Source organism: Schistocerca piceifrons, chromosome 1 (assembly GCF_021461385.2).
Source record: "Schistocerca piceifrons isolate TAMUIC-IGC-003096 chromosome 1, iqSchPice1.1, whole genome shotgun sequence".
NCBI lineage: Eukaryota > Metazoa > Arthropoda > Insecta > Orthoptera > Acrididae > Schistocerca > Schistocerca piceifrons.
In genome coordinates this window covers 290,405,500-290,419,268 of record NC_060138.1, presented here as the reverse complement: position 1 = coordinate 290,419,268, position 13,769 = coordinate 290,405,500, and the positions used below count along the sequence as shown (strand labels likewise).

The 13,769-nt window shown below is 41.2% G+C and overlaps 1 non-coding gene across 1 annotated transcript; it reads right to left on the bottom strand.

Moving 5' to 3' along the window:
- Positions 1–13,165: 13,165 nt before the first annotated feature.
- Trnat-cgu lies at positions 13,166–13,239 on the bottom strand. Its single transcript has one exon. It is a non-coding gene; the product is annotated as a tRNA-Thr (tRNA).
- Positions 13,240–13,769: the final 530 nt, after the last annotated feature.

Genomic DNA, 13,769 nt, shown 5'->3' with positions numbered 1-13,769 from the left:
CTAGATTTGTCAGTGTTGATTTGCTGTCGATGCTGATGAGTAAACCTTATCACTGAGCTGTTCACAGTAACTCACTGTCTTCCCTGCCTTCCTGTTCATAATGCCTACTCCTATGACACCATTTCCTGCTGCTGTTGATATTACCCTATACAAGCGTGACTAGAAATCCTTGTTTATTTCCATTTCACATCACATACCCTGCCATATCTGGATTGAGTCTTAGCATTTTCCATTTCAGATTTTATAGCTTACCTTCCACATTCAGAATTCTCACATTCCACGCCCCAATTCGTAGAAGCTTTTTTTTTTATGGTTACCTACCCCTTGGCACTCTTCTTCCAGAGATCTCAATGGAGGACTAGTCGGGAATTTTTTGCGAGTGGGGAGATCATCATGACAATTTTTTAATTAAAGGCCTCATTTCCTGTCTATATACATAATGTGTCTTTCATGCAGTGGTTTTCCTTGCCGTTTGCACCTCACGTCGTTGATCATCGTCGATTCTTCCGCCTTTTAGGGGTAGTTTGCTACCCCAAGAGCAAGAGGGTGCTCTGAACCTCTCTCCACTTCTCTGCCCTCTTTGACAAGGCCGTTTGCAGAACGGGGGTGACTTCTTATGCTGGAATTCTTCGGCCGGCTGCAGTTGCTGATGATTTTTATTCAGAATTGTAGCACTTGCGAGCTTCGAACCCAGGAACCAGGAAGTTTTGATTATTAGTCAAAGCGCTACTCCTTTGTTTTCTTTTTTCTTTTGTTCATTGCTTTTCTCGTCATTTGGTGTGGGCGGACGTCACATGACATGCCTTCAAATTCACTGTCCAATACTTCATTCAGCTTTCTTATTACAGAGGGCAGCCAGCCCGCTCTGAACTGCCGTGTCAGCGTCCCAAGACCACTGGTGGTAGCTCTTACCTTTATTTTATTTCATTTACAAGTCTAATTCCGTAGAACCAAATCGAGAAGCAAATCTTCAGGTCATCGAACGTGCCAGTACATGAAATTACAACATAAAAGTAATAACAGATAAAATGAAATGTTTATGAATCCAAAAATATCAGTCCATACGTTTAAGTAAACGCAATCAACGATATAACATAGGAATCAGTTTAAATTTTCAAGGAACTCCTCGACAGAACAGACGGAGTGACCCATGGGGAAACTCTTCAGTATCGATTTGAAAGCGCATGGGTTCCTGCTAAGATTTTTTAATTCTTGTGGTAGCTTATTGTAAATGGATGCAGCACTATACTGCACACCTTTCTGCACAAGAGTTAAGGAAGAGTGCGATCCAATTGCAGATGGGATTTCTGCCTAGTATTAACTGAGTGAAGGTTGATAATTCTTGAAAATAAGCTGATATTGTTAACAAGAAATGACAGTGAGGAATATATGTGTTGAGAGGCCAATGTCAGAATAACCAGACTAGTGAATAAGAGTCGACAAGAGATCCACGAACGTACACCACTTATTGCTCGAACTGCCCGTTTCTGAGTCAAAAATATCCTTTTAGAATGGGAAGAGTTACCCCAAAATACAGTACGATATGACATATGAGAATGAAAATAAGCAAGATAGACTAATTTTCGTGTCGAATGATCACTTACTTCAGATACCGTTCGAATAGTAAAAATGGCAGCGTTAAGTCTTTGAACAAGATTCTGAATGTGGGCTTTCTGTGACAGTTTACTATCTATCTGAACCCCCAGAAATTTGAACTATTCAGTTTCACTAACTATATGCCCATTTTGTGAAATAAAAACGTCAGGTTTTGATGAATTGTGTGTTAGAAAATGTAACGCCCAAAAACTTGAACTATTCAGTTTCACTAATCATATGCCCATTTTGTGAAATTAAAATGTCGGGCCGGCCGCTTTGGCCGAGTGGTTCTAGGCACTTCAGTCTGGAACCGAACAACCGCTACGGTCGCAGGTTCGAATCCTGCCTCGGGCATGGATGTGTGTGATGTCCTTAGGTTAGTTAGGTTAAAGTAGTTCTAAGTCTAGGGGACTTATGACCTCAGATGTTAAGTCCCATAGTGCTTGGAGCCATTTGAACCATTTTTTTTAAATGTTGGGCTTTGTTGAATTGAGTATTAGAAAATATAAAAACTGAGTTTTACTGTGATTTAGTGTTTGTTTATTTTCCACAAGCCCTGACTATTTGAAACAGAACCAATGTTGCACACAACATCCTTTACTACCAAGCTAGTGTCATCAACAAACAGAAATATTTTAGATTTACCGGTAATACTAGAGGGCATATTACGAGGGCCGTTCAGAAAGTAACCTCCGGTTGATTTAAAAAAATACACCAAGTTAAATAAAAATATTTTAATATATACATCTTACAACTACATCTTTGCACTATTTTTCTACATAGTCTCCATAGCGATTGAGGCACTTATCGTATCTCTTCACAAGCTTTGAAATTCCTTCTGCATAAAAATCACCCGCTTGTGCCTGGGGCCAGCCTGTGACCGCATCTTTGAGCTCTTCGTCGTCATCAAACCGCTGTGACCCGAGCCATTTCTTCAAATGCATGAAGAGGTGATAATCACTTGGCGCCAGGTCTGGGCTGTAAGGTGGATGGTTGATAACGTCCCACTTGAAGGACTCAAGAAGGGCTGTTGTTCTGCGAGCAGAGTGAGGACGGGCGTTATCGTGCAAAAAAACGATACCGGAAGTCAGCATACCGCGGCGTTTGTTCTGTATAGCCCGTCGTAACTTTTTTATTCTTTCACAGTACACGTCTTGATTAATGGTCGTACCATGTTCCATGAATTCAACCAACAACACCCCTTTGGCATCCCAAAACACCGTTGCCATCAGTTTTCTGGCAGAAAAATCTTGCGAGGCTTTTCTTGGTTTGGCAGGCGAATTTGAATGTGCCCACATCTTTGATTGTTCTTTTGTCTCAGGGTTCACGTACTTAATCCAGGTTTCGTCACCAGTCACGATTCTGTTTAACAATGGTTCTCCTTCGTCCTCATAACGTGACAGAAAGTCTAATGCAGAGGCCATTCTTTGAGTTTTGTGGTGGTCGGTAAGAATTTTGGGCACCCATCGTGCACAGAACTTACGGTAACCCAATCTTGCTGTCATTATCTCGTACAAGAGAGTCTTAGAAATCTGTGGAAAACCAGTAGACAACTCCGACATTGAGAAACGTCGATTTTCACTAACTTTTGCATCAACTGTCTGAACGAGTTCGTCAGTCACCAATGATGGTCTACCACTCCTCTCTTCATCATGAACGTTTTCTCGTCCACTTTTAAATAAACGTACCCATTCACGGACAACTCCTTCACTCATAACTCTTGGTCCGTACACGGCACAAAGCTCACGATGAATAGCTGCTGCAGAATATCCTTTGGCTGTAAAAAACCTTATGACAGTACGCACTTCACATTTGGCGGGGTTTTCTATTGCAGCACACATTTCAAACTGCCACAAAAACTAAACTAGCGCAGGTACGACGTTCACTCGACCACGGCTTGATGCCGACTGACCTGTTGAGTGCGTGAACGCACAGATGGCGTCGCTACTCCCCCCACAACCCGCACTGTGACCAATCGGAGGTTACTTTCTGAACCGCCCTCGTATTTATATGAATAAGGAACAGGAATGGCCCAACACTGACCCCTGGGGCATCCCCCATTTTACCACGCTCCACTCAGACCCCACATCACAGCCATTCTCAATACTGTGAATAATGGCCTTTTGCCGTCTGTTATTAGAGTAAGAGGTGAACCAATTGTGAGCTATTCCCCGTATTTCATAATGGTTCAACTTCTGGAGCATTATTTTGTAGCCAACACAATCAAACGCCTTAGTTAAATCAAAAAATATGCTTATCGTTCGAAACCTTTTGTTTGACCTATCCAGTACCTCACAGAGAAAAGAGAATACAGAATTTTCAGTCGTTAAACCACTTTTAAAGTTAACTGTACATTTGATAGCAAATTATGTGATACAAAATAATCAATTATTTTTACATACGCAGCCTTTTCAATAAGTAGTTTAGAAAACACTTATGTCATAGAAATAGTTCTACAGTCGTCTATATTATCTCTTTCTCCATTTTTATAAAGTGGCTTTAATACTGAGTACTTTAATCGTTCAAGCAACTGACCATTCTTAAAGGAAAAATTACAAATATGGCTAAATACAGGGATAACATGTGCAGAATAGTACTTTAATACTCTGCTAGGCACTCCATCATATCCATGAGAGTCCGTAGTCTTCAGTGATTTAATTGTTGTTTCAATCTCGCCCCTGTCAGTATCACAGAGGAGTATTATGGACATCAGTCTCACAAAGGAATTTTCCAAGAGAGCTATGATTCCCTGAAGAAATCAAGTGTTTATTTAATTGACAAGCAATGCTCAGAAAATGACTGTTAAATACTGCACATATATTTGACTTATCAGCAACAGAAATATTTTTACTACGAACTGATTTTATATCATCGACCTTGTGCTGCTGAACAGACATTTCCTTCACACCTGCCCATATGTTTTTAATTTCATCTTGTGAATTAGCTATTCTGTTTGCGTACCACAAACTCTTTGCCTTCCTAATAACATTTTTAAGAACCTTCCAATACTGTTTGTAATGGGCTACTGAAGCTTCATTGTGATACTTCTAACATTTTAACATAATTCCCGCTTTGTTGTACATGACATCCGTATCCTTCTAGGTGGCTGCCCAGGCTGCCTTTTACTGCTAGGACCGTAATTAGTACGTTCTAATGGAAAACAACCCTCAAAAAGCATGAGAAGTGTGATAAGGAAAGCATTATATTTGTCATCTATGTTATCGGCAGTACTAATATCCTGTCACTCTTGTTCCTTAATGAGGTTTCAAAAACTCTGTATTGCCATTGGATTAGCTTTCTTACATAGTTTGTAATTATATGTAACATTTTTTGAGTACAAAAGCCTTTTAGCTTTAAAATACGTGCACCATGGTCTGAAAGGCCATTCACCCTTTTACTAACCCAGTGCCCATCTAGCAATGAAGAATGAAAAAAATATTGTCTATGGCTTTGCTACTATTCCCCGCATCCTGGTTGGAAAAATGCATAGTCTGCATCAGATCATACAAGTTTAGGAGATGTACCAAGATCCTTTTTCTTGCACAATCATGTACAAAATTTATACTGAAGTCACCACATATAACTATTTTTGGTACTTCCTACAAAGTGAATCAAGAACCCTCTCCAGCTTTAGCAGAAATGCTCTGAAGTCAGACTTAGGGAACCTACATACAACAACAATTCACGAAATTCAACTGCCCCTGCACAACATTAAAATACCTGCTCAGTGCAGTGCTGTGATACATCTATGGACTCTAATGGAATACTATTTTTTACATAAATGGTCACTCCCGCACTCCACAAAGCACTCCTTGAAAAACAGCCAGTTAATTATATCCTGGTAAAGGAAGTCTTTGAATTATTTAAGTGGTGATCTGATACACCAGTGATGTCACAGTCGACATCTATGAGCAGTTCACTACCTTTATCTCTAATGCTTCTTATATTTTGATGAAATATGCTAATTCCTTCTCTACCTGGATAGCTGACCTCGTCTGAAGGTGATTCCTATGTTAGAGGGATTTCCTTTAAGCAGGGATACCTGTCAGCTGACTTCAGTCTAAAAAAGGTGCAGCTCTTAACACCAACGACTACAGGAATTTTTCCATGAGTGATCCCAATACCACCCCCACATTGTCACCTAAAAATTTTGCCAGCCTCCCCTTCCCATACCCATTGAGATGCAGATCATGCCTGGTGAAACCCGATCTATTGATAAACTCAACTCGCACCACTGCAATGTCAGCCATGCCCTCTGCCATCAGCGCCTTCTCCATACCCTACCTAACAGCAGCACTAAGATGGGGCCGATCATGACGCTGAAACAGTTGCACGAAATGCCCATTAGTGCCACCATTTTGGGAAGCTATCTTTACCAGGCCACCACCGACATCATATTCCCCATCCCTATCAAGACTATCCCTTGCTCCACCCACAATCACTATGTGATCCTCTTTCGTAAAATTCCTACGTAACTCCCCCATGCTGTAAGTCACCTGAGACAGTCCTGCACTGGGCTTCACAATGATGGTGACCTGGTACTCACTCCCTAACAATTTCTGCAACTTCTGGCCCACAACTCTACCCAGCAGCAGAACCTTCTTCTTTCTCTTTTGCATTTGCAAGTGACTTACGGTTCCTAACTGCTGAGGACTGCTGCATGTTTCCTACACCTACATCTACAAAAGGCTCCTCTCCACTCAACTCTGACAGTTGGTCAAATCTATTGTATATAAACAAAGTACATCAATCTGAATATCTCCTCCTCCTAGCTGCCTTCTTACAAACTACCAGTTCTCATTCAGCAGCACCCTTCACCCTCCTCAACCTATCTATTTCCTCTTTTGCATCTTGTAACTGCACGTGAAGGGCACAGATCTTACACTCCTGCTCTTCTGTCAATTTATTTCTGCAACAGATTCTCCATTCTCAGGAGAAGATCTCGCTAGAACGCCCACTGGCTTCCCCACTGCATACACCCCCCCCCCCCCCACCCCACTGAATGCTTTGAACAAATCCCACACCGTAACCCACTACTCACAAACCTACGACAAAGCCCACACTTATCACTCATGATAAAATTTTAACAGTTACTGAAAAAACTAAACGTCTATGTTATCTAAGTTCAGTTACAACAGCAGAACTATTTAAAGAACTAACAATAGTGGTCTCGAAATTGTCTCTCTACTAAGAAAGCAACTTTTATGAATACTACTAAACCAAAACTAATACATATACCACCAAAACTTCGCGTGGTCACTGGAATACTCAAGGAAATTAAAACAGAGAATGAAAATTTTTACTGAAATATTTCACTAGAAACAATAAGAAACGTCAGCTGAAAACTACCGCACGAAATTTACCAAACGACTTCAAGGCACAGACACCTCCAAAAAACACAGTGGGTGAACCATCCAAGAGTTTATTGTACTACGTCTTTTCAGGTGGTAACTGCTCGTAATACGTGAATCAAATTTGCTTATAATCGTTCCAGTGGTTTAGGATGAGCTCTTTACCCGCGGTTTTGCCCGCGTATGCACATGTCAAGTATATTTCACAGGTATTTGTAAAAAGCGAATTTCGCACAGCAGATTCATTTTCCTGCAGCTCAATATTTATGACGTCGTATCTCCTGAACTATGTGCTGCACAAGATATATGACTGTTCAAGTACACCCAGTGGTATATCCGACTGATGTCTGCGAAATGTGTTGTGTGCAGAGTTAGTAATAAAGAAGTAGTAAACTGAAATGTCACGCATGATGCGGCAGTTTGTCACGCAACTTAGTGTTTACTGCGTTGTATCTCCTGAAATATGTATCGTACAATGATATAATCTCGCTAATACACTCAGTGGAATATGTGAATACCGCCGGAAAAATTTATCGTGACTGCAGTGAATATTAAAGAAGTAATTCCATTATATCGTCATGCTTCATGCAGCATTTTTACTGCATGAACGGAGAAAATGTAGTATGCGATAAACTTTCTTCCTTTCATCATTTTATGGGGGTCGTAGGGAGTAAAACTTTCTTAAAGGTTTGAATTATGTGTTAAGTTTGTTGCAAGTCTCTAAGTGCTCTCATTTGCTAATACTAGATAACTGAATTATGGGCATTTGTGCATCGTGGGTTGCACTGCTTTTTCATCCCCACTCCATTGATAGGTACGTTGTTCTTAACCCACAATGATGTTTTCCAGCCAATGAGCGATATGTGTACCATGTTTGGTTGAAATCGGTCCAGCGATTTAGTAGGAGAGATATGGAACATACATAAATATACTGTATTTATACATACATCGTTCAAATTAATACAGGAGGTAGAGACCATCAGAACAAATGTATTTCGATGAGGAACATATGGTCTCTAAGTCAGTCTGCAGTAGTCAATAGAAGTTATCTGGGTCTGTGACCGCATTTCTTCCACCCCCCTGTTCCTATCCGTCTTCACCTCTTTCCTTTTTCTGTCCATCTCCTCCTCACCCCTCTCTCTGTTCCTTTCCCTGTCCCATCTCTCTGCCCATCTCCTTCCCCCTCCCCTATCTGTACCCATCTCCTCTTTCCCACTCTCTCTCTCTGTCCACCTATCACTAGCACTCTTTCTCAACGTCATCAGCCCCACCGAAATAGAATACCGATGGTTGTCAGCCCCACAGTATTTCTTTCCAGATCGTAACTACTCGTAATATGTATACGAAATTTAGTTGACATCGTTCCAGGGGTGAAGGACGAGAGTGCTACCCATGATTTTGCTCACTTACATACATGTTAAGTATATTTCACATCTGTTTAACATACTTCACTCGTATTTGTATATATATTTCACCCGTATCTCTAGCGAATTTGGCCCTGCAGTTTCTTTTTCACGCTGCTCAATGTTTATGACTTCATATCTCCTGAACTCCGAGTCGTTCAATGATATATTTTTGTTGGCACATTCATTTGTTACGTCAATCATGATGCGACAGTTTTTCACGCATCTCAGTATCTGACATTATATCTCCTGAATTATATGTTGCACAATGATATAATCTTGAAGGTACATTCAATGGCAAATGTGAATCCTGTCTGCGGATTGCGTTTCTAACAGAGTTAGCAGTAACACATTTACGCATTATGCATGATACGGCACTTTTTCACGCCTGTTAGTATTTACGCCGTCATGTCACCTGAAATATGTATCGTACGATGACATAATTTTGCTGTTACATTCAGTCATACATGGGAATACTGTCTGGAAGATCTGTCACGAATGCAATCAGTAGTAAAGAACATAACTGCATGAACAGGAAAAAATGTAGTATGCTATGAACATTTTTTCTGTTCTTCGTGTTGCGGGGACTATTAGGGAGAAAGGAGATTCTTAAAGGTTTGAATTATGTATAAAGTTTGTAGCAAGGCATTAAGTGCTCTCTTTCTAAAACACCGTATAAACCAAGTATGGATATCCACGTGTCGTGGCCTACATTGCTTTTTCACCCTTGCCCCGCCATTTTGATGTTAGTCCTCATCCTAAAGCGATTATCTCCAGACAGTAAGTCTTATGTGTACCAAGTTTGGCTGAAATCCGTCTAGTGTTTGCGAGGAGATGTGTTGCACACATACGAGGGCTGTCCAGAAAGTAAGTTACGATTGATCGCGAAATGAAAATCACAGTGAAAATCAGAAATGTTTCATTTGTAACAGTTAGCTACACCTTTCAGCTACTTCTCTACGTAGTCGCCGTTCTGACTCAGACATTCGTCGTAGCGTTGTACCAACTTTCCAATACCCTCATCATAGAAGGCAGCCGCCAGTGCTTTCCGCCAATTCTCTATGCTGGCCTAAAGCTCGTTGTCTGTGCCAAAATGTTGTTTTCATAGCCAGCGGTTCGTTTGAGCAGAGATGAAACTCGGTGGGAGACAATTACGGGCTGTATTGTGGGTAACCAAACATTTCCAATTGAAACGATGCAGGAACATCTTCATTGCCCCTGCAGAATGAGGCTGAGAATTGTCTTGAAGAAGAAACCGCACGACAGTTATGTAATGTTGGTTGCATAACTTCAGGGGAAAATTCTCACCAGGCCCTCGTACTTGGCGGGAGGCACTATTTTCTATAACATCTTTACGCGCTCACTAAGAGCTCAGGAATGAAAAGAGCGACATAATTCCACCTAGAGTCATACTAGAGACACTGCCCGACACATCTTTGCAAAGCTTTATCGGATTTTCATAGTCGTTTCCATTTCGCGACCGATCGTAACTTACTTTCTGGACAGCCCTCGTACATACATATGTACATTCTTTTTCATAGCATGTATGAATATTGGCTCCTTATGAGTTTTTATTACATTGATGCCGTAATAATTAGTTAATATACATAGCGTGGCTAAGCACAGTCTGTTCGTGGACTCTGTGGAGTGCTTTCCTGCACTGCGGCCTTCCTGGTGGAGCAGTCTTGTTTACAGTTAGTGCACTCACCACCCAATTTCGTGTGCACTTTGTAAGTACAGTGAAAATTTCCTTTTGATGTAAAACAACGGTCAAGTTTAACTTTGAGAGAAACACTGCACACAATTTTTAATTACCCATCTGAAACTGGCTGCCGGCCGGTGTGGCCGTGCGGTTCTAGGCGCTTCAGTCTGGAACCGCGTGACCGCGTCGGTCGCAGGTTCTAATCCTGCCTCGGGCATGGATGTGTGTGATGTCCTTAGTTCTAGGGGACTGATGACCACAGATGTTAAGTCCCATAGTGCTCAGAGCCTTTTTTTTCTTTTTTTTTTTTTTTTGCTGTCGTGACTGTTTTGAGCTACCACGTGCACTCGCAGTTGCTGTAATCCTGCTACAAATATGTCACGTTTGTCGAGTTAACAAGAGTTGTTGGTATCCCAGGAGAGAGAATTCAATGATTCTGGTTGGGAGGAGTATCTGAGTGGGAACAGTCTGAAGAAGATTAATTTTCAGGTAAGCTGAAGTCTGATAAAATTTTTCATAGCTAATATTGTTGTTGCAGATACTGCTGCTGTAATTACAATTTAGTTCTGTTTTATTTGTTTTAGTCTCGTCTTTTTTACAGCTGAATCTCATGACGAAGCAGCATACAAATGGGTTTTCCATATTTGCTCGGAGTAGACGAGACCGTTTACTGGCAAAACAAGCAGGAAAGGAACAAGCTGGTATGCCCTGATTGCAATATACGAGTACATCTCTGCACGCGAGAATACTTCAGAATTTTCCATTCAATTACCAGTCACGTGTGAGACTGCTCAAGGGCTCACCTCACTTTTTTCGGAAGGTTAATTGTAGTGTAATCTGTTAAAGAAATCAAATATGAAAAGTAAACCTTGAAGCTTAGTTTCATAAACGTATGTTTCCCTTTAAGGTATACGAAAATCAAATGTAATACTAACATTTTAAATAAAGGCATAAATGGCTATTTTTTCTGGGCCAGAAATTTGTATAAGTGGCTGGACCTCAAAATTTACGATCAATCAGAATTTATAAATTCTCCTTTGAAATTATATCTGATAAAATATGGGATAACCTGAAGATTTATGGCACTGTCTACGACAGTAAGCAGGTTACGTATTAGATAAATATATAGGTGGTAAACTAAATGTTTCACAAACAGAACGGAGAATCTGAGGGAATCTTTTGATCACCAAAGCCCTAGACAACTTCGTAGCAACACAGACTGCCAGAGGATAAGTAAGTACGCAACTGTTTTGTCAGGGTGAAACGAAATCATTGCATCCCAATACAATCAATAAAATCAAGCAGAGTGAAGAGAAGAAACGAACAACGCACTTAAAATAAATGAAGTGGAAATAACTAGCACATCAGAGTTAGCTATATAGAAAGTTGACAAAAATAATGATGGAGAAACTGCGTCAAAGAAATTCAATTGAGCAGACAGAAAAGAAATCGTGTGGAATGGAACGAGTTGAAGAAACTCAGCAAGGTATTCAGGAAGTAGAAATGGCACGTACCCTCGATCAAGAAACAAGTGAGGCGTCAGTAATTATGTAAAAGGAGGAGAAAATGGTGAAAAACCCCAGTGAGGAACAAATGATTGACAGATGAACAAATTACGACGAAACTGAAGCAAAAGGAAACAAGAATTAAATAATTCTGAAGACTGTGAACTGTAGAAGCTTCCCGTGGCTACTGCCGCAGGAAACGACATCGTGATACAACAGAAAAGGCTATCCTCACCTGTCACTACCAGCGAAAGATCCAGAAGCAGACAACGAACAGTGTCACCGAAAAAACCAGGAAAGAGTGAAAAAGGATACCGACGTTCCGTGTGTTAGCAAAAAGCATCATAAAAATCAAAACAAAGATACAGTAGTCGTATGCCAAAGTTCTGCACACACACGAATGTGACAATGTGGAACACAAAATAGGCATTCCGAGATACGGATCCTGGGCAGATGAAACTCAATATTCACTGGCAGACTTCTATCTTTTTCATTTATCTCAAAATAGAATTTAATGGCGGAAACCTATAACGTTTTAATAGTGGATGAAAGTAACGAGTAAGTTAAAAATATAATTACTTGCTGATTTTCTCTGTTGCTATGCTGTTGAGGTGGCTCTCTTGCAAGACGTTTGTGCAGATGAAATCCAGTGGATAAGCTACGAAACTTACGTGAACATGGCCAGGAATGGTTGTAGCGGAGCAAGCATAATAGTGACAGACGGAATTCCGTTTTCTGAAATAGAACAGTTGAATTGAGGCCGCGATATATCTGGACTTCGTTTTGACACAGTACTACCGAATTTATATATCCCTCTTGGTCAGATAATAAAACAGGGAGACCATATTTTTTTCTAAAGACAGAACTAATGTGCTTATTGTGCTAGAATCCTCAGACAATAATCTGAGAGGCGGTTTTAATTGCGTATTAAATGTTGCTGAACGACGTCATTGCATCAACACTTCAGCAAAACTGAAGACGGTCAATAAAAACCTGCTTCCATGACACTCGGAAAGCAACAAATGAATCAGTTCTCACTTACACTTATGTACGGAATACATCAGAGGGCATGCTGGAAAGAATTTGTATAAAAGGATCGTTAGGAATAAATATCGTTAGTTTTAAATACTTTTTTCTGCCTTCTTTGACCATTGCCCTCGCATGACCTATTTAAAAGTGCTACCAAGACAAATCGAGCATACGAGGGAGATGAGGTGTACTTTGGGGCAGAGAACTTGGTCACGAACTTAATAGTGTATGGCGGACCTATACAAATCAAATGCAGAAATATCCCAATGCACTGGAGTGGTAGGTAAAGCTGGTGAAGCTGAGGATTAGGAAGTTTTTAATATGCTCTTCAAGCTGCAAAATAATGAAAAAAAAGAAATCTTAATCGTCTGCTATTCAATTCTTCGAGAATCACGTCGCAGACAATACAGACAAGGTCTGTGATAGAGAAACTAAATTGCTGTGCAAAACTTAAGGGCGAAAATAGCTTTCACATGATGTGCCAGTGCCAAGTAACAAAGCTCCACAATGATAATTAAATCAAGACCCTACGCTGCCGACAGGTGTTGATAAACATCAACGGGGACAGTTGAAAATGTGTGCCCCAACCGGGACTCGAACCCGGGATCTCCTGCTTACGTGGCAGACGCTCTATCCACCTGAGCCACCGAGGGAACAGAGGATAGTGCGACTGCAGGGACTTATCCTTTGCACGCTTCCCGTGAGACCCACATTTACAACTTAATGTCCGCACACTACATTCGTAGTGCCCCTGCCCATTACACTCATTACTCACGGCAGACAATCTTACCAGGTTCCGTAAGAGTTCGGGCAATGTGTGTGCATCCGCAAAAAGAAGAAGAAAGTCAATGGCCGGTTAGCCTTAACTACACTCCTGGAAATGGAAAAAAGAACACATTGACACCGGTGTGTCAGACCCACCATACTTGCTCCGGACACTGCGAGAGGGCTGTACAAGCAATGATCACACGCACGGCACAGCGGACACACCAGGAACCGCGGTGTTGGCCGTCGAATGGCGCTAGCTGCGCAGCATTTGTGCACCGCCGCCGTCAGTGTCAGCCAGTTTGCCGTGGCATACGGAGCTCCATCGCAGTCTTTAACACTGGTAGCATGCCGCGACAGCGTGGACGTGAACCGTATGTGCAGTTGACGGACTTTGAGCGAGGGCGTATAGTGGGCA